Genomic DNA, 22,454 nt, shown 5'->3' on the forward strand with positions numbered 1-22,454 from the left:
GGTGTTTTTTATGTAGATTCCTATGGTTGAACTCTCGTCTTTTTTGCTAGCGTCAGTGTAGATGTGTAGTTGTGAAGTTTGTTCTTCTTGTGTCTCGTCTGTTAAACGTAGTTGTAGTGGTCTTCTGGTCGGATGTGGTTTGTCAGTTGTGTAGGTATGAAGCGTGTTTAGTAGCGGTTTTCGTCTGATGTACGTTTCCCATCTCGCCCCGGCGTCCGCCTGTAGGGGGGTTACCCCCGCAAGCACATGCAGGGCCGAGGTGGGTGTTGTCCTGTATGCTTTTGTTATAGCTAGTAAGTAGGGTCTTTCTGTTGCTCTTAGTTGTCTAATTATTCTGGAGTCTTTGTATCTATGTCCCCATATTTCTGAGGCGTAAAGTACCATAGGTTTTATTGCGTGTTCGTATATGTGTCGAAGTATTAACGGTTTTCGTCACCATTTTCTTCCCGTGACTGCTATCAGTTTACTCGCTATGTCAGAGGTTTTTTTTCTAACTTTTTTGATGTGGTCCAAGAATAGCAGTCCTGTGTCAATTGTCAGTCCTAAATATTCTATGTTGTCTTTAATTTGTACTGTACGTCCGTCCATTTTTAGTCTCGGTTGTCTCGTTGTTTTGTAGGGTATGAACATAATTTCTGTCTTATCTTTGTTGTAAGTCAGTTTTTGGTTTTCAGCCCATTTTGTGCAAGCGGCCCAGATGCTCCTCCATTTCCGCTCTAGAACGTTTAGTGAGGTTCCCGTCAGTAGGATTATTTGGTCGTCCGCAAAGGCTTGAATCATGTCGTCTATGTCTAGTCCTCCTGTCTCGTCTAAGTACCTGAACCAGTCCTCCATAATTAGATTCCAGAGAGCCGGTCCGAGGCTGGAGCCTTGTGGGCATCCTCTGTGTGTGTCGGTTTCTATGTTTTCGGTTCGTATGTGTCTGTGCTTAAGGAAGTCGGTGCATAGTTTAGCGATGTTTCGTGGTGTATTTTTTTGTCTTAGTATGTCTACCACTTGTGGTGTCCAGGCTGTGTTAAACGCGTTGCTCATGTCTAATGTTATGACCAACGTATGTATTTTGTGGTCTTTGTTGTGTCTTATTTTTGTGATTATTTTGTCAATGGCTTCTGTGGTTGTCCGTCCCTCTCTGAAACCGTATTGCCTCTCGTCAATATTGTTTGTCTGTTCTAGGTAGTAAGTTAGTCTTTTTGCTGTCATTTTGTCGAGAATTTTCCCTAGTGTTGGTAGCAGGCAGATTGGTCTTTTGGAGCCGTTCTTTTTTGGTAACCACACCATGTCTGCGGTCTTCCAAATGTTAGGAAAGTGTCCTTCTTGTAGGCATGCGTTATATAGTGATGTTAGTTCTTTGACGTTGTATTCGTTTGTTAGGTTTATTATTTCTTTTGGTATATTGTCATTTGATGTCGCTTTTTTGTTTTTCATTATTGCTACTGTCCACTGTACCTCTTGTTCTGTAAAGATCGGGTCTTCGGGTGTCGTAAAGTCTCTGTTCATATTTTTTCTTTTTTCGGTTTGTAGTGGGGTGTCGTTTTGTATGTCGTCTGGGGGGAAGTACATTTCGTGTAAAGTCATTATTGTCTCCTCTCTTGTAGTTGTCCACGTTCCGTCCTGTTTTTCTATCGTTTTGAGTGAGTAGTCGGTTGTGGTCCCTGCTCTTAGTATTCTATATGCTGTTTCCCATGGATTATCCGGGTCATTGTCGGTGAGAAATTGGCGTAGTGAGTTTATTTTATTTCTTTTTATCTCTTTTTTGTATATTCTTCTTTGTTCTCTGTATATGTTTAGTTTAATTGCTCTTTCTATTGTGTTTTGTTCTTGTTGATATTGTTTTCGTTTCTTGTTCGTTTTCTGTCTTAGTCTGGTCAGCTCTTGGGTCCACCATATTTGAGTTTTTTTTCTTTTTTTCCTTTTTTCTTTTTTTAGCCCGTTTTCCATGATTTTAACGTAGTTGTTTTGGTATTTTTGCGCTGTACTTTCTACGTCGTGGAGCAGGGTCCAGTCAAGATTATCCGTGATTCTTTTAATTTTCTCGTTATCTGTGTTGTTAAAGTCATATTTTGTCTTGTTTGTTTTTTGTCGATCATATCTCATGTTTTGTCTTATGTTGTATGTTATATATGCGTGGTCGCTGAGTGTCTCCTCGTTATGTACGATCCAGTCCGTTAAGGTTATTTCCTTTGTAATAGTCAAGTCTACCCAGCTTTTCCCTCTGTTGCTAATAAATGTCGGTGGGCTGTCATGTGTGTTATTTATAAAGTAAGTTCTCGAAGTTATCCAGTCCAGTATGTCCTCTCCTCTGTCGTCATTTATGTCTCCTCCCCATCCGGTGTTTTTGGCGTTGAAGTCTCCTGCCAGTATAAAGGGGTTTTTTATTTCCTCTATTTTCCTTCTGTGTCTATCTAGTCTTTTATTTCTATTGCCCCCTGGCTCGTCGTATATATTGATGATGTGTATTGTTGTGTCTTGTAATTGTATTTGGATGGTTGTGGTATTCTCGTCAGTCATAGAGGTGATCGTAATCGGTTTGTACACGGCCTTTGTGATTGTACATGTTTTGCTATGTTTATTGTGTCTCGTTATTATGTAGTTAGGAGGTGGCTTTATGTCGTGGAATGGCTCTTGTATTAGGATTATGTCGATGTCTTGTTCGTTACATGTTTGTAGCAGCTGGTCTGTCGCTCTTTTACCCTTTCCGCTATTATGCTGTAAAAATTTTATTGTCATCTATGTTGTTGTGTGTTTTGTGTTTGTGAGTTTCTAGTTTGTCTTTTGTTTTGTGTGTGTGTGTGTGTGTGTGTGTGTGTGTGTGTGTTTTAGTAGTTAATGTTGCGTCTTGTCTCGTTCAGTTTTTTTATGTAAATTGGGCAGTTTCTGTCTCTTGCTTCGTGTCTTGTTTGTGGTAATCTAAGCAGTCTGCAATTGTGGCAATTAACGTCTGTCGTTGTACATGTTTTTGGGTCGTGTGCGTCTCCGCACCGGTAGCAGGTGTATTTTTGGTCAGTGCAGTATTTGGCCGAGTGTCCGTATCTGCTGCATTTGAAGCATAGGGTCACCGGGATGTGTTCTTGTGTGTAGAGTTTCGTCAGGTCTATGTATATGTGTCCTTTTGTCATAATGGCTCTGAAGATGTCGGTTGGGCACTGAAGCAGTATATTTTCCTTGTAAGGATTGCGACATGGTCTACCTCCGAGTCTCTTGCACTCTGTTTTAATTCTATTCCCGAATTGTCGTTGTAAGTCCTCGTTCTCGTTTAGTATGTCTTGAAGTAGATCTTCGGCTTTTGTTCCTTTTTGTACGCCTGTGATGAGTACTATCGGGTCCTGTTGCGTCGTCATTGCTTTTGTCTTTAGATTTGTGTTGTTGTCTAGTTTTTCTTTTATTTTTGTTTGTGTGTCTTTGTCTTTGTTTATAAGGATTATTCCGGTTTTAGTTCTTCTTATGGTCTCTATGTCAGTTGGTTTGACAATTTTTTTAACAATATCGAGAGCTCTCTGAGGGTCCTCTGTGTCGTTTTTGACCAGGGTCTCGAAAACTCTCGGTGTTTTCGGGGGGGAGTTCCAAGTCTGTGGTTGTGGTGCTTGTGCAACCAGCGAGGCGTATGTCCTTGTTGTGGGTTGAGTCGGGAGGTTTTGGTGGGTGGCTTTAGGTTGTGGAGGTGTTGGGGTTGACACTTTGTTCAGTCTGCTCTCTAGGTCGTTTACTTTATTCAAGATCATGTCTAGTTTGTCGTTATTTTTGTCTTTGTCCGTGTTAGTCTTTAGTCTGTTGATCGTTACTTCTTGGTCATATGCAACAGCTATGAGTGTATGAACCAGTTGTTGCATTTCGGCCATTGCTTCCCGTACAGTCAGTTGGTCTTTTTTGGTAAAGCTGATCTTTCCCTTGGACTCTGGTGAGCTTCTGGTTATGGCCTGTTCTACTGTTTTGGTCAATGTCTTCGTCCTTTTCATTATATCTGTCATACTTGTTTCCTGTTGTGGTCTTGTTTGTCCTGCTTCCTCTTCTTCTTCTTCTTCTGAGTCAGTTTCCTGTCTTTTTTTTTTGCTTTGGTGTTCTCTTAGTCGATTTTTTATATTTAAGTACGGGTTCGCTCAGCGTTCCCGTCATGTCATTTTTCCCGCTCGTTTCCGAAAAATCACTTTCGGTTATATCCATTGTTCATATATTGTTCCTGTATACTAATTTAAACTAAATATAATATAAATATTGTCCAGCACTTTAACACGTGCACGCGATTTGAAGCCGAGAATTTAAGAGATAAAAGTTTTTTTTTTTTTTTTTTTTTTTTTTTTTTCTACTTACAAATAATGTAATATAATATAAATACTGTTCAGCACTTTAACACGTGCGCGCAGTTTGGAGCCGAGAATATAGAGGTAAAAAGTTTTTTTTTTTCTTTCTTTTTACTTACAACATAAAATAATAAAAATGTTCATCACTTTATCACGTGCACACGGTTTGAAATAAAGATTATTTGAGATAAAGTTTCTTTCTTTTTTTTCTTTTTACTTACCACGCAATACAATAAAAACACTGTTCATCACTTCGTCACGTGCACGCGGCATGAAATAAGGATATTTGAGATCACCGTCGATTAACGCCACTGAAGCAAACGTGTCCGTTCTCTACCGAGTTCGGATAAAAAGTGGAGTGGGTAGGGACAGTGGGAATCTCGTTAATCCATTCATGCGCGTCACTAATTAGATGACGAGGCATTTGGCTATCAGAAATGTGTGTCTTTTTACGGACCTGGACAGAGCCAGTTCTCAACACTTGTCATCATGCAGTCAAAGTGGCCTGTCGCATACAAGGTCCTAAACCCCGCCTCTTCCATTTGCCAGTCCCTTCAGTGGGGACTACGTGCCACCCTGGTTCACCCTGGACCCTTAAATCAATAAGGGTGGGCCTCGGTGGCCACAACAGCACGACATGGGGCCTTAGGAATTAACCTGCCCCGCCAATATTTCGTTTTCATAGTCCGCGCCACTTTCCAGGACGGACTCCTTTCCAAAGCGAGGCCAAGACATTGTATTTCCCAGCAGTAGTTGGCTGGTGCGCTAATGAATGGAAACCACGACACCCCCAGTCCCTGTTCCCAAGTACCAGGTCTGGAAGTGCACAGTGGTCCTCGATAGCCGAAGGTGGATGTTCTGTAAAATAAAATATAATATAATATATAAAATATTAAATCTACCTATAACTAATGGTAGTACACCTTCGGGCGAAAATCATATAGAGGCTTCTTATTCCGGGAATATGTTTCATCAGCCTATTTAAGATTGAGCCATAAAATAGCGATGAATGGAGAGGCTGCCAATAATAGTTTTGGTAATGTAAGATCTGATGTCTTGCTTAGAAAAGCCGAGAATACTAGAAATGATATTATTATCTCGACACCAGATTCCACGCGCTCCCACGACTAGAGGGGCCACGACGATATGTTTCCCAGGGTATCGGGATGTCATGGCACTTAGGAAGCGTGGCTCGCTATAAATGGCGCTCTTATTCAGAGCGGCTAGGGAAAGGGAGCTAGGTCCCTCCCAGCTGACGGCAATGTCGCACACTATTGCTCTTGAACCCATCTGGAGCACGAGATCGGGTTTCTTTAATGCGCCGTCGATGCATCTAATGTGGGGTTCAACTTCTACTACCCATCCTTTCTTCTCGGCAATTTTTCGCGTTAGCGTAACGAGCTGGTCATGCCGCCTTATTCTTTGCCAATGTGACGCAGGACATTTTTGTAAAACATGGCTAAGTGACTCGTTACGATCACATCCCATCCTACATTTTCTCTCATGTAGTGGATTGGACGGGATGCCCTTAGTAGGAAGGAGATTGCCTCGAAGTTGCACAGCTCTTTTAAAATCTGACCCTGACCAGTAGGGCGGAGGGTTGTTGACCCAGCTACCACTTTCTGTGGAGCAGTCACCTTGATGAAGACCATTTCCGGAATATCCGTTTTCCAGCCTCTCGATCATTTGCCGTGCGATGATGCTAAGAGAGTCATAGTTACTCCCGCCGTTTACCCGCGCTTGCTTGAATTTCTTCACTTTGACATTCAGAGCACTGGGCAGAAATCACATTGAGTCAACACCCGTTGGGGCCATCGCAATGCTTTGTTTTAATTAGACAGTCGGATTCCCCTAGTCCGTGCCAGTTCTGAGCTGACCGTTGAATGGCGGCCGAAGAGGATATCCAAATACCGATTAAGGTAATATGGAACCTCGCAGCAAGACGGTTCCGCGGGAGGCCAAGGCACGGGACCGAACTCGGATTCATAATTATCACAAACTCCAACCAGGAAGGAAAGAGAGATGCTCCAATTACTTCACCTCGCCCAGGCCCGGCACGTCAGCCGTGACCCACTTCCTCGCCAAGCCCGACACGCCCCGATCCTCAGAGCCAATCCTTATCCCGAAGTTACGGATCCAATTTGCCGACTTCCCTTACCTACATTATTCTATCGACTAGAGGCTCTTCACCTTGGAGACCTGCTGCGGATATGGGTACGAACCGGCGCGAGCCTCCACGTGGCCCTCTCCTGGATTTTCAAGGTCCGAGGGGAAGATCCGGACACCGCTGCAACTGCGGTGCTCTTCGCGTTCCAAACCATATCTCCCTGCTAGAGGATTCCATGGAACTCGAACGCTTATGCAGAAAAGAAAACTCTTCCCGGATCTCCCGACGGCGTCTCCAGGTCCTTTTGGGTTACCCCGACGAACTCTCTTGCGAGGGCCCGACTTTTTGACGGTTCCGCTGCCGGGTTCCGGAATAGGAACCGGATTCCCTTTCGCCCGATGGGTGTGTACAAACTTTTTACGTAAGTAAATAAAGCTACACCACATCAACATCGGCTTTCGCCTAGGGCTTAGGATCGACTGACTCGTGTGCAACGGCTGTTCACACGAAACCCTTCTCCACGTCAGTCCTCCAGGGCCTCGCTGGAGTATTTGCTACTACCACCAAGATCTGCACCGACGGCGGCTCCAGACGGCCTCACGGCCAATCCTTCTGCGCACACCGCCGCGACCCTCCTACTCGTCAGAGCTTCATGGTCGCGCGCAAAACGCGAACCGCACATGCCGCTGACGGTCGAGTATAAGCACGACGCTTCAGCGCCATCCATTTTCAGGGCTAGTAACTTCGGCAGGTGAGTTGTTACACACTCCTTGGCGGATTCCGACTTCCATGGCCACCGTCCTGCTGTCTTAAGTTACCAACGCCTTTCATGGTATCCCATAAGCGTCGATTTTGGCGCTTTAACTCGACGTTTGGTTCATCCCACAGCGCCAGTTCTGCTTACCAAAAATGGCCCACTTGGCACTCTGATTCGAGTCTCGCGGCTTCATAAGTTCGAGCAAGCCGGAGATCTCACCCATTTAAAGTTTGAGAATAGGTTGAGGTCGTTTCGACCCCAATGCCTCTAATCATTCGCTTTACCGGATGAAACTCGTACGCTACGAGCGCCAGCTATCCTGAGGGAAACTTCGGAGGGAACCAGCTACTAGATGGTTCGATTAGTCTTTCGCCCCTATACCCAGTTCCGACGATCGATTTGCACGTCAGAATCGCTACGGACCTCCATCAGGGTTTCCCCTGACTTCGTCCTGACCAGGCATAGTTCACCATCTTTCGGGTCCCAGCGTGTACGCTCTTGGTGCGCCTCTTCTCGTAATGAGAACGAGACGCCCCGGGAGTGCGAAGCGTTTACAATTTTTATTTGCAAATCGCTTATCCTCCCTTGGTCTACGCGAGGTAAACCTTTACTTTCATTACGCCTTTAGGTTTAGTTATTTCCCAATGACTCGCGCACATGCTAGACTCCTTGGTCCGTGTTTCAAGACGGGTCCTGAAATTACCCAAATCGATAGCGTCGTTGATCGGCGTTTCAAAACGAGGTCTGTTCGAGAACACCGTAACCAACAGTCGTTCCGGGACAGAATCGGCATTATGTCCGATTACCGTCAAACACGAAACGCTCTTGCTACGGGCCGAACGCTAATTAATCTAGCGGCCCCGCGCCATATTTCTACCGTCGAGCGAGTCTGTCGGAACATCGAGGGTCCCCATGAATTCGAATAAAATCAAGTGGTCTACCACCTCGAGTCTTAGACAGACACCCAACGGATCACGACGTCCTACTAGAGGAAAAGTGCACGCGTTCGATATCGATTAGAAAAACGTAAAACGCGATTTATTGTAATATGCCGAAACACAAACAATATCCGTCATACAAACGTTCAACTTCAATTATCGAAACGCGAATGAATTTCCTCTTTCGACCTTTCGGGTTTCTCAGGTTTACCCCTGAACGGTTTCACGTACTCTTGAACTCTCTCTTCAAAGTGCTTTTCAACTTTCCCTCACGGTACTTGTTCGCTATCGGTCTCGTGGTCATATTTAGCCTTAGATGGAGTTTACCACCCACTTAGGGCTGCACTCTCAAGCAACCCGACTCTCAGGAGAGATCCTCACGCAATCGGCAACGGTCGCTACGGGCCTGGCACCCTCTATGGGCTGTGGCCCCGTTCAAGAAGGACTTGGACGCGCCGCACGATCTCGTGATAAACGGATCCTCCCTAACACCACATTTCCCGGTGGCCGATATCGACCACGGGATTCGGTGCTGGGCTTTTCCCTGTTCGCTCGCAGCTACTGAGGGAATCCTAGTTAGTTTCTTTTCCTCCGCTTAGTAATATGCTTAAATTCAGCGGGTAATCTCACCTGCTCTGAGGTCGATATATTTATAATATATCTCTTATAATATTTAAATACAATTCGCCAAACTATCATAAAAAAAAACGTGTGTTTAATAATAATATCATCTCTCATATGAAATATAACATTATTTGTTTTTATTTAAAGAGTCGGCAGCAGCAGCAGCAGCATCAGCATCAGCATCAGCATCAGCATCAGCATCAGCATCAGCAACACACCACCAGCCTTTATACATATATAATATTTTTAATATATATAATTCATATATTTTGTCGATATACCGTGTGTATAAATGATATAAATAAAACACTGGTCAGACGTCCAGTCTTCGAAACTTTATTATTTCTCTCGGACACGACGACCGCGTTATCATTTTATCATAAATATATTATATATACACACACACTTATTTATCGACTATATATACGTCGTATATATGTATAATATATATATATTATATATAAATATAACTCTCTACCAAACAAATTTTATGTATTTCATATAAATACACGATTAATTTATGGTATAGCGGGTTGTGTTCAAAAATTGCGTAACTTTTTCTATAAAAATTTACGCTGCTTTTCGCACTTTAGGATGCCGCACAAATACAAAAAAAAATACGCACAAGTTTGTATGTGCATGTGTTTTTTCTTAATTAGTGTGCGTTATTGTTTCACATCCAACACGCTTAGGCATTATTTTTCTTTAATAAATAGAAAAATTTTAAATTCTAAGCAGTCTTTTAAATTGATACGACCCTCAGTCAGGAGTGGTCCGGGAACGAGTATCCGAGGACCGCAATGTGCGTTCGAAATGTCGATGTTCATGTGTCCTGCAGTTCACAAGTTGACGCGCAATTAGCTGCGTTCTTCATCGACCCACGAGCCAAGTGATTCACCGTTCAGGGTAATCATTTTATTATTATGTCGTTTTCTCATATTCTATTCGTCGTATTTTTAATATTTGATTATTATTAAATTAATAATATTATTATAATATCTTATACGCGTATAGAAAATTTATATAACGACATTTTTTATATATATATATATATATATATATATATATATATATATTATAATAAATGGTAATTATTCGAAACTTTTAGAGAAATTATAATATCGTACTTTGATATATCTGATAAATTTTAACCGCTGCACATGTTTTATTACAAACGAGGCGCGCATAGACAGATATCTCGCACGATATATTCCTCCTCTTTATATTATTACAGTTTTTTTTTTATCTTGAAAGTTTTATACAAATTTCGACGGTCGGGCGTAAATCTTCGAACACCTTCGAAATAATACATAAAATATTATTTCTAAAACGAATTTTTATACATATCGATAGAATCGACATGTGCTTAAATTTCGTTTAGGTACCCGGATGAAAATGTCTCAATAACATAATCATCACATATAATCTTGTCGATATTTTCTTGTATTACCTTCAAACGATAAAAAACTTAGGTAATAATATAATAAACGAAATAAAATTTATCCATAAAAATATAGACACACACACGACAACAGACGACGTTTCAATAAACTATATATTTTTCGTTTATTATAATAACGATTCTTTATCAGAACGTTTTTAGTTAACAAGAAATTTTGTTAATGATCGTTCCGTCAATCGTTATAATATATAATAATACATATGTTGTTATTGTTGTGTCGTCATCGTCGTCGACGCCTTCTATAAACTATGATAAAAATTTTTCGTTATATTTTTATTGGAAAAATTTATATATGTAAATATATTTTTATAGACGTATGAATTATATTTATCTTTTTTTTTTAATTTTATTCGAAACTTGTTCGAATTTTGTAAAAATTAAAAAAAGATTTCAATATATATACATCTATAATATATATATATATATATATAATTTATAACATATATAAATTTCTTTTGAAGAGTTCGATAATTTTGTAGAAGAAAATTCTCTTTTACAATTAATACAGACTTGATTTCGTTTTTTTTTTTTTTGTTTAAAAACGAACAAATACTCTGTAATGATCCTTCCGCAGGTTCACCTACGGAAACCTTGTTACGACTTTTACTTCCTCTAAATGATCAAGTTTGGTCATCTTTCCGAAGCATCGGCGACGCCGAAACGCCACCGCGCTCAGTCCGAAGACCTCACTAAATCATTCAATCGGTAGTAGCGACGGGCGGTGTGTACAAAGGGCAGGGACGTAATCAACGCGAGCTTATGACTCGCGCTTACTGGGAATTCCTCGTTCATGGGGAACAATTGCAAGCCCCAATCCCTAGCACGAAGGAGGTTCAGCGGGTTACCCGGGCCGCTCGGCCAGGGAGGACACGCTGATTCCTTCAGTGTAGCGCGCGTGCGGCCCAGAACATCTAAGGGCATCACAGACCTGTTATTGCTCAATCTCGTGCGGCTAGAAGCCGCCTGTCCCTCTAAGAAGAATTATTTGTACGCCGACAGTAAAAACCGCGAACGGCAAGAGCCGAAACTCAATACCGACGGGCCTTTGGGATGTCGAAATACGCCTAGTTAGCAGGCTAGAGTCTCGTTCGTTATCGGAATTAACCAGACAAATCGCTCCACCAACTAAGAACGGCCATGCACCACCACCCACCGAATCAAGAAAGAGCTCTCAATCTGTCAATCCTTCCGGTGTCCGGGCCTGGTGAGGTTTCCCGTGTTGAGTCAAATTAAGCCGCAGGCTCCACTCCTGGTGGTGCCCTTCCGTCAATTCCTTTAAGTTTCAGCTTTGCAACCATACTTCCCCCGGAACCCAAAAGCTTTGGTTTCCCGGAAGCTGCCCGCCGAGTCATCGGAGGAACGTCGGCGGATCGCTAGCTGGCATCGTTTATGGTTAGAACTAGGGCGGTATCTGATCGCCTTCGAACCTCTAACTTTCGTTCTTGATCAATGAAAGCGTTTTTGGCAAATGCTTTCGCTTCTGTCCGTCTTGCGACGATCCAAGAATTTCACCTCTAACGTCGCAATACGAATGCCCCCATCCGTTCCTATTAATCATTACCTCGGGGTTCCGAAAACCAACAAAATAGAACCGAGGTCCTATTCCATTATTCCATGCACACAGTATTCAGGCAAAATTTTGGCCTGCTTTAAGCACTCTAATTTGTTCAAAGTAAACGTGCCGGCCCACCTCGACACTCAGTCAAGAGCACCGCGGCGGGATTGAGTTGGGCCGCCCTTGCGAGCTAAGCCCACCGGCAGGACGTCCCACGACACGCCAGTTAACACCGCGTACGATGAACCAGCGGCGTGGGACACAGATTCGACTACGAGCTTTTTAACCGCAACAACTTTAATATACGCTATTGGAGCTGGAATTACCGCGGCTGCTGGCACCAGACTTGCCCTCCAATTGATCCTCGTTAAAGGGTTTAGAGTGTACTCATTCCGATTACGGGGCCTCGGATGAGTCCCGTATCGTTATTTTTCGTCACTACCTCCCCGTGCCGGGAGTGGGTAATTTGCGCGCCTGCTGCCTTCCTTGGATGTGGTAGCCGTTTCTCAGGCTCCCTCTCCGGAATCGAACCCTGATTCCCCGTTACCCGTTACAACCATGGTAGGCGCAGAACCTACCATCGACAGTTGATAAGGCAGACATTTGAAAGATGCGTCGCCGGTGCGAGACCGTGCGATCAGCGAAAAGTTATTCAGAGTCACCAAATTGTACGATGACGAGCAAGCCCGCCACCGATTGGTTTTGATCTAATAAAAGCGCTCCTTCCGTCTCCGGTCGGAACTCTGTTTGCATGTATTAGCTCTAGAATTACCACAGTTATCCAAGTAAATGTGGGTACGATCTAAGGAACCATAACTGATTTAATGAGCCTTTCGCGGTTTCACCTTAATTTGGCTTGTACTGAGACATGCATGGCTTAATCTTTGAGACAAGCATATGACTACTGGCAGGATCAACCAGGGAACTGTGTTTTATAATATATATAATATATATTATTACTATTATTATTATATATATATATATATATTTTATAATAAAAAACTATTATCGAAAAAGTTTTAATAACAATATCCAAAAGAGGATAAATTATGATGATGTTTTTTATATTACATATATACTTTATATTTATACATAATATAATAATCATCTATATTCGTGTATAAACACATTGTTATTTACTTTTTCTTTTGCGTGTTTGCTGCGCTTATTATTGAAAATATATAATTTTCAGCGCCACGCTTTATTTATATTTTTTCTTATTTTATAAAATTTCACCGAATCGACTATAAATCTATCTAAATTTAATCGAAATGAGAAAAATTAGATGATTACGTCGACCGGGCTACAATTTCGACATTATCTCTACCCTTCGCTAGATTGTAAGCGACATGGTTTATACATTAGGTAATAATGAACGAAATTTTTATTCTCGCACGGAATAATGAGAGTTATCGCAAATATTGTGTATTATATATATAAAAGTGTAATATAATATATATTTTTCATAGACGATCGCATTATGAATCGCTCACGATAGAACGCTAGCTAAATTCGCGATCTCGCAATAGATATTTAATTTGTGGATAAATTGATATAATATCTAAAAAGGGAACCGCTAGCAATATACGTTAATATATTGGAGGAGAACGGGGACCCTTTCAGAAAACTATATAATCCACCGATGTGGAATGACCGAAACAACGTCTTTACGTAAATTATAACGAGTTTATTAAAATTTAACGAGACGTCAACTTCGATACACCACACATATATGTGCGCTGTACAACGGTACGCCTTCTACATTAACATTAATAAAGATGTATAGTGAAAATATATAAAAGATGTATTGTGAATATTAAAAAGAAGTATTATGAAATTACATTTTTTCGTATTTAGAAGCCGTCCGAGGTGTATCTATCACATAAAAGTGTTATGAAAATATTAACAATAAGGAAAAAAAGTATTATGAAATTAGATCGCCGCTCGATGTATGAACGTACGAGGTGTATTATATAAAAGTTGTATGAAAATAGAAATAATAATGAAAAACAAGTATTATGAAATTAAATTCCGCTCGATATAGGAACTTGTCGAGAAAGATGATTTGTGAAGTTGAATGGAGATATTTTGTATGTAGAAGTCGTCCGAGGTGTATGACATAAAAGTGTTATGAAAATATTAACCATAAGGAAAAAAAGTATTATGAAATTAGATCGCCGCTCGATGTATGAACGTACGAGGTGTATTATATAAAAGTTGTATGAAAATAGAAATAATAATAAAAAACAAGTATTATGAAATTAAATTCCGCTCGATATAGCAATTTGTCGAGAAAGATGATTTGTGAAAATTGAGTGGAGATGTTTTGTATTTAAAAGCCGTCCGAGGTGTATGACATAAAAGTGTTATGCAAATATTAACAATAAGGAAAAAAAGTATTATGAATTTAGATCGCCGCTCGATGTATGAACGTACGAGGTGTATTATATAAAAGTTGTATGAAAATAGAAATAATAATGAAAAACAAGTATTATGAAATTAAATTCCGCTCGATATAGCAATTTGTCGAAAAAGATGATTTGTGAAAATTGAGTGGAGATGTTTTGTATTTAAAAGCCGTCCGAGGTGTATCTATCACATAAAAGTGTTATGAAAATATTAACAATAAGGAAAAAAAGTATTATGAAATTAGATGGCCGCTCGATGTATGAACGTACGAGGTGTATTATATAAAAGTTGTATGAAAATAGAAATAATAATAAAAAACAAGTATTATGAAATTAAATTCCGCTCGATATAGGAACTTGTCGAGAAAGATGATTTGTGAAGTTGAATGGAGATATTTTGTATGTAGAAGTCGTCCGAGGTGTATGACATAAAAGTGTTATGAAAATATTAACCATAAGGAAAAAAAGTATTATGAAATTAGATCGCCGCTCGATGTATGAACGTACGAGGTGTATTATATAAAAGTTGTATGAAAATAGAAATAATAATAAAAAACAAGTATTATGAAATTAAATTCCGCTCGATATAGCAATTTGTCGAGAAAGATGATTTGTGAAAATTGAGTGGAGATGTTTTGTATTTAAAAGCCGTCCGAGGTGTATGACATAAAAGTGTTATGCAAATATTAACAATAAGGAAAAAAAGTATTATGAATTTAGATCGCCGCTCGATGTATGAACGTACGAGGTGTATTATATAAAAGTTGTATGAAAATAGAAATAATAATGAAAAACAAGTATTATGAAATTAAATTCCGCTCGATATAGCAATTTGTCGAAAAAGATGATTTGTGAAAATTGAGTGGAGATGTTTTGTATTTAAAAGCCGTCCGAGGTGTATCTATCACATAAAAGTGTTATGAAAATATTAACAATAAGGAAAAAAAGTATTATGAAATTAGATGGCCGCTCGATGTATGAACGTACGAGGTGTATTATATAAAAGTTGTATGAAAATAGAAATAATAATAAAAAACAAGTATTATGAAATTAAATTCCGCTCGATATAGGAACTTGTCGAGAAAGATGATTTGTGAAGTTGAATGGAGATGTTTTGTATGTAGAAGTCGTCCGAGGTGTATGACATAAAAGTGTTATGAAAATATTAACCATAAGGAAAAAAAGTATTATGAAATTAGATCGCCGCTCGATGTATGAACGTACGAGGTGTATTATATAAAAGTTGTATGAAAATAGAAATAATAATAAAAAACAAGTATTATGAAATTAAATTCCGCTCGATATAGCAATTTGTCGAGAAAGATGATTTGTGAAAATTGAGTGGAGATGTTTTGTATTTAAAAGCCGTCCGAGGTGTATGACATAAAAGTGTTATGCAAATATTAACAATAAGGAAAAAAAGTATTATGAATTTAGATCGCCGCTCGATGTATGAACGTACGAGGTGTATTATATAAAAGTTGTATGAAAATAGAAATAATAATGAAAAACAAGTATTATGAAATTAAATTCCGCTCGATATAGCAATTTGTCGAAAAAGATGATTTGTGAAAATTGAGTGGAGATGTTTTGTATTTAAAAGCCGTCCGAGGTGTATCTATCACATAAAAGTGTTATGAAAATATTAACAATAAGGAAAAAAAGTATTATGAAATTAGATCGCCGCTCGATGTATGAACGTACGAGGTGTATTATATAAAAGTTGTATGAAAATAGAAATAATAATGAAAAACAAGTATTATGAAATTAAATTCCGCTCGATATAGCAATTTGTCGAGAAAGATGATTTGTGAAAATTGAGTGGAGATGTTTTGTATTTAAAAGCCGTCCGAGGTGTATGACATAAAAGTGTTATGAAAATATTAACAATAAGGAAAAAAAGTATTATGAAATTAGATGGCCGCTCGATGTATGAACGTACGAGGTGTATTATATAAAAGTTTTATGAAAATAGTAATAATTATGAAAAACAAAGTATTACGAAATTACCTAAGTTTGGTGACTGGCCGGCAGAGGGCGCTAGTATCTATAAAACCGTGTTCAGTTTGTCGTCTCTCCGGCAGAGGGCGCTAGTGTCTATAAAACTGTGTTTAGTTTGTCTTCTGGCCGGCAGAGGGCGCTAGTGTCTATTAAACCGTGTTAAGTTCGGTGACTGGCCGGCAGAGGGCGCTAGTGTCTATAAAAAGGTGTTTAGTTTGTCGTCTCTCCGGCAGAGGGCGCTAGTGTCTATAAAACTGTGTTTGGTTTGTCTTCTGGCCGGCAGAGGGCGCTAGTGTCTATTAAACCGTGTTAAGTTCGGTAACTGGCCGGCAGAGGGCGCTAGTATCTATAAAACCGTGTTCAGTTTGTCGTCTCTCCGGCAGAGGGCGCTAGTGTCTATAAAAAGGTGTTTAGTTTGTCGTCTCTCCGGCAGAGGGCGCTAGTATCTATAAAACCGTGTTCAGTTTGTCGTCTCTCCGGCAGAGGGCGCTAGTGTCTATAAAACAGTGTTAAGTTCGGTGACTGGCCGGCAGAGGGCGCTAGTGTCTATAAAACCCTATTAAGTTTGGTGTCTGGTCGGCAGGATATAGGAACTTGTCGAAAGAGTTGAATTGTGTAAATTGAATGGAAATTTTTTTTATGTAGAAGCCGTTCGAGGTATATTATATAAAAGTGTTATGAAAATATTAACAATAAAGGAAAAAAGTATTATGAAATTAGATGGCCGCTCGATGTATGAACGTACGAGGTGTATTATATAAAAGTTGTATGAAAATAGAAATAATAATGAAAAACAAGTATTATGAAATTTAATTCCGCTCGATATAAGAACTTGTCGAGAAAAATGATTTGTGAAGTTGAATGGAGATGTTTTGTATGTAGAAGTCGTCCGAGGTGTATGACATAAAAGTGTTATGAAAATATTAACGATAAAGAAAAAAAGTATTATGAAATTAGATCGCCGCTCGATGTATGAACGTACGAGGTGTATTATATAAAAGTTGTATGAAAATAGAAATAATAATGAAAAACAAGTATTATGAAATTAAATTCCGCTCGATATAGCAATTTGTCGAGAAAGATGATTTGTGAAAATTGAGTGGAGATGTTTTGTATTTAAAAGCCGTCCGAGGTGTATGACATAAAAGTGTTATGAAAATATTAACGATAAAGAAAAAAAGTATTATGAAATTAGATCGTCGCTCGATGTATGAACGTACGAGGTGTATTATATAAAAGTTGTATGAAAATAGTAATAATTATGAAAAGCAAAGTATTACGAAATTAGCTAAGTTCGGTGACTGGCCGGCAGAGGGCGCTAGTGTCTATAAAACGGTGTTTAGTTTGTCTTCTGGCCGGCAGAGGGCGCTAGTGTCTATTAAACCGTGTTAAGTTCGGTGACTGGCCGGCAGAGGGCGCTAGTGTCTATAAAAAGGTGTTTAGTTTGTCGTCTCTCCGGCAGAGGGCGCTAGTGTCTATAAAAAGGTGTTTAGTTTGTCGTCTGGCCGGCAGAGGGCGCTAGTGTCTATAAAACCGTGTTCAGTTTGTCGTCTGGCCGGCAGAGGGCGCTAGTGTCTATTAAACCGTGTTAAGTTCGGTCACTGGCCGGCAGAGGGCGCTAGTGTCTATAAAACAGTGTTAAGTTCGGTGACTGGCCGGCAGAGAGCGCTAGTGTCTATAAAACCGTGTTAAGTTTGGTGTCTGGTCGGCAGGATATAGGAACTTGTCGAAAAAGTTGAATTGTGTAAAATGAATGGAAATTTTTTTTATGTAGAAGCCGTTCGAGGTATATTATATAAAAGTGTTATGAAAATATTAACAATAACGGAAAAAAGTATTATGAAATTAGATGGCCGCTCGATGTATGAACGTACGAGGTGTATTATATAAAAGTTTTATGAAAATAGTAATAATTATGAAAAACAAAGTATTACGAAACTACCTAAGTTTGGTGACTGGCCGGCAGAGGGCGCTAGTGTCTATAAAACCGTGTTCAGTTTGTCGTCTGGCCGGCAGAGGGCGCTAGTGTCTATAAAACTGTGTTTGGTTAGTCTTCTGGCCGGCAGAGGGCGCTAGTGTCTATAAAACAGTGTTAAGTTCGGTTACTGGCCGGTAGAGGGCGCTAGTGTCTATAAAACAGTGTTAAGTTCGGTGACTGGCCGGCAGAGGGCGCTAGTGTCTATAAAACCGTATTAAGTTTGGTGTCTGGTCGGCAGGATATAGCAACTTGTCGAAAAAGTTGAATTGTGTAAATTGAATGGAAATTTTTTTTATGTAGAAGCCGTTCGAGGTATATTATATAAAAGTGTTATGAAAATATTAACAATAACGGAAAAAAGTATTATGAAATTAGATGGCCGCTCGATGTATGAACGTACGAGGTGTATTATATAAAAGTTTTATGAAAATAGAAATAATAATGAAAAACAAGTATTATGAAATTTAATTCCGCTCGATATAGGAACTTGTCGAGAAAGATGATATGTGAAGTTGAATGGAGATGTTTTGTATGTAGAAGTCGTCCGAGGTGTATGACATAAAAGTGTTATGAAAATATTAACGATAAAGAAAAAAAGTATTATGAAATTAGATCGTCGCTCGATGTATGAACGTACGAGGTGTATTATATAAAAGTTGTATGAAAATAGTAATAATTATGAAAAGCAAAGTATTACGAAATTAGCTAAGTTCGGTGACTGGCCGGCAGAGAGCGCTAGTGTCTATAAAACGGTGTTTAGTTTGTCTTCTGGCCGGCAGAGGGCGCTAGTGTCTATTAAACCGTGTTAAGTTCGGTGACTGGCCGGCAGAGGGCGCTAGTGTCTATAAAAAGGTGTTTAGTTTGTCGTCTCTCCGGCAGAGGGCGCTAGTGTCTATAAAACAGTGTTAAGTTCGGTGACTGGCCGGCAGAGGGCGCTAGTGTCTATAAAACCGTATTAAGTTTGGTGTCTGGTCGGCAGGATATAGGAACTTGTCGAAAAAGTTGAATTGTGTAAATTGAATGGAAATTTTTTTTATGTAGAAGCCGTTCGAGGTATATTATATAAAAGTGTTATGAAAATATTAACAATAACGGAAAAAAGTATTATGAAATTAGATGGCCGCTCGATGTATGAACGTACGAGGTGTATTATATAAAAGTTGTATGAAAATAGTAATAATTATGAAAAGCAAAGTATTAGGAAATTAGATTCCGCTCGATATAGGAACTTGTCGAAAAAGATGAATTGTGAAAATTGAATGAAGGTGTTTAGTATGTAGAAGCCGTTCGGGGTGTAACATATAAAAGTTGTATAAAAATAGTGAAACAAAGGGAAAAAAGTATTGTGAATTTATATTCCGCTCGATATAATAGGTACTTGTCCAAAAATAAAGAAATAGATGTATGTTAGTTTCGGTTGTGTGAAGCGATGCACACCTGGGACACCTTCTGATGGGTATTATGAAGATTTTTCCATCCACACTAAAAAAAACGTTAGGTTAGGTTAGGTTAGGTTAGGTTAGGTTAGGTTAGGTTAGGTTAGGTTAGGTTAGGTTAGGTTAGGTTAGGTTAGTTTAGGTTAGGTTAGGTTAGGTTAGGTTAGGTTAGGGTAAGTTAGTTTAAAGTTTTATGAAAATAGAAACCGTTCGAGGTGTAACATATAAAAGTTGTATGAAATAGATGTATTGTGAAAGTTGGATTAGAAAAAGTTCGTGTTTAGTTTGTCGTCTGGCCGGCAGAGGGCGCTAGTGTCTATAAAACCGTGTTAAGTTTGGCGTCTCTCCGGCAGAGGGCGCTAGTGTCTATAGAATCGTGTTAAGTTTGGTGTCTGGGCGGCAGGATATAGGAACTCGTCGAAAAAGATGAATTGTGAAAATTGAATGGAGATGTTTTGTATGTAGAAGCGGTTCGAGGTGTGTTATATGAAAGTTTTATGAAAATAGTAATAATGATGAATAACAAGTATTATGAAATTAGATTGCTCTCGATATAGGAACTTGATGAACAAAATTAACTGTGAAAATTGAAAGAGTTGTTTTGGATGTGGATTATATAAAAGTTGTATGAAAATATTAATAATGTCAAAAAATATGAATTGTGAAAATTGTATGGAGATAGATGTTTTGGATGTCTACATCCGTCCGAGGTGTTTTATATAAAAGTGTTGTGAAAATAGTAACAATAAAATTCCCACAGAAAAATAATCTTAACGGAAAAATGAATGTGTAATGGAAATAGGAACCATCGGTCCGACAAATGAGCTTACGAATCACTAAAAATACTTATATAAAAAGTTTAACCGAAAAATTGTGTTATGAATCAATGAATAAAATAGAAGCCGTAACAATATAAGAAAATGTAATATTAACGGTAAAAGATGTATATAGAAAGTTGAAACGAAAAGAAGTGTGTGAAAAATGGAATTCTATCTAAAATATATAATGAGAAAACACGTCTCGAGTTTTGGATACATAATAGTATTGCTTGAAAGCCTTGAAAAAATGACATTAAATTGTTTCCAAAAAAAGAAGCTTTATGAAAATTTACTTATAAAAAATGCCGCTTCCGAAATACAACTATTAACAATAATAACAATATAGAGTATATATGTTGATGTTGTTTATTATTATTATTGTTGTTGTTGTATTATCGAAAACGGCATGTGTTATATCCAATAAAAACTGCTCTAATATATATTTTATATATATATATTATATATATATATATATTATATATATATATATATATATATATATATATATATATATATATATATATATATATATATATATATATATAAGTCGAAAACTAAAAACTCTTAGGAAATTTTATTTATAAAAAATGCCGTTTCCCGAATACAACAACAACAACAACAACAACAACAACTCTCTACTATTAACAATATTAACAATATAATTTGTTAATATGTCGTTAGTATTGTTGTTGTGCGCGTGTAGTAGTATATAAGAGAAAACGGCAATATTTATAAAAAGAAATTGCAAAAAAAGGGGCCTCGTCTAATCGACAAGACGAATCCCCAAGCTAAGGGCTGAGTCTCAATAGATCGCAGCGTGGAAACTGCTCTACCAGGTACAACACCCTGCCAGGTACGTAAGTCGTCTACAGACAATTCCGAGTTCCAACATCGAAATGATTGTTTTACCCATATTCGTCTATTAAAAGATCGTGTCGTACATAGCAAGGATCGATCCCACCGTCGACAAATGATCTTTTATAGATATAGGGCTCGTGCGACGACCGCAACAAAGCTACGATCGCCTAGTAAAGTCACATTGTTTTGAGCCTTTCGACTCTCGGAACTCCAAGAGATATCGTTGCCACCTTTGACTAGAAAGGATACGGCCTTAGAGGCGTTCAGGCATAATCCCACGGATGGTAGCTTCGCACCATTACCCGCTCGAGTAAGTGCGTCAACCAAATGTCCGAACCTGCGGTTCCTCTCGTACTGAGCAGGATTACTATCGCAACGACGAGTCATCAGTAGGGTAAAACTAACCTGTCTCACGACGGTCTAAACCCAGCTCACGTTCCCTTTAAACGGGTGAACTAGTTAGAAGCGGCCGCGACATCGCGGCTCCTCCTCGGAATATATCAAAGTTGAATATATTTGGAATTTGAATTTTATATTTCCTTCTATATATGAATACATATATTTATTATATATATATATATATATATATATATATATATATATATATATATATATATATATAGTTTCGAATTTATTCAATTTTATACTCAGGGATGACAACAATATTCCGGAAATTTCTCGGTTTTGTTCCAAAATCTTGAAAATATGGGTTCGTCTAAAATAATTGGAAAACAGATCAAATATCATTAATTCGTCGCCGGAGATTCCAGAAAAAGTATTATTTTTTAGATCGGAAATATCTTTTTTACGAAAATTCAATTTTCATGGATTTTCACGGATTTTCCCCTTGTTATAATTTTTTTTTCCGAAAACTGACATCTCTTGTCGAATTCCCATATCATTTAACCCCCATGTACAAAATTTGGTTGAAATCGGAGCCAAACGATTTTTTCTCCATTTTCATTCCACAGGAATGATAGATACCCTTTGAAATGTCGAATTCCGATGCAAAAGCTCAAATTCAAAGCTCTATAACTCGCCTTGTATAATCAAGGGAGAGGAGGTATATTTTTTCTATGATAGCACCTATGGTCTTCTTCCGATTTTTTCTCATTACCACGTTTCAGCTGCTAATGTGTAGACAATATGAATTTTTATGTGGATTTTTTTGATAAAAAAACTTGTCTCGACTTTCACCCTGTATAATACGCGTATGT

The 22,454-nt window shown here is 38.8% G+C and overlaps 2 non-coding genes and 1 pseudogene across 2 annotated transcripts; all 3 read right to left on the bottom strand.

Annotated features, from left to right (window-relative positions):
- Positions 1 to 4,367: 4,367 nt before the first annotated feature.
- Positions 4,368 to 8,741, bottom strand: LOC130902665 (large subunit ribosomal RNA; annotated as a pseudogene).
- A 733-nt stretch (positions 8,742 to 9,474) lies between these two features.
- Positions 9,475 to 9,630, bottom strand: LOC130902543 (5.8S ribosomal RNA). Its single transcript, XR_009060415.1, has one exon. It is a non-coding gene; the product is annotated as a 5.8S ribosomal RNA (ribosomal RNA).
- A 1,110-nt stretch (positions 9,631 to 10,740) lies between these two features.
- On the bottom strand, positions 10,741 to 12,662 carry LOC130902623 (small subunit ribosomal RNA). The gene has a single exon (XR_009060442.1). It is a non-coding gene; the product is annotated as a small subunit ribosomal RNA (ribosomal RNA).
- Positions 12,663 to 22,454: the final 9,792 nt, after the last annotated feature.

Source organism: Diorhabda carinulata, chromosome 1 (assembly GCF_026250575.1).
Source record: "Diorhabda carinulata isolate Delta chromosome 1, icDioCari1.1, whole genome shotgun sequence".
Lineage (NCBI taxonomy): Eukaryota > Metazoa > Arthropoda > Insecta > Coleoptera > Chrysomelidae > Diorhabda > Diorhabda carinulata.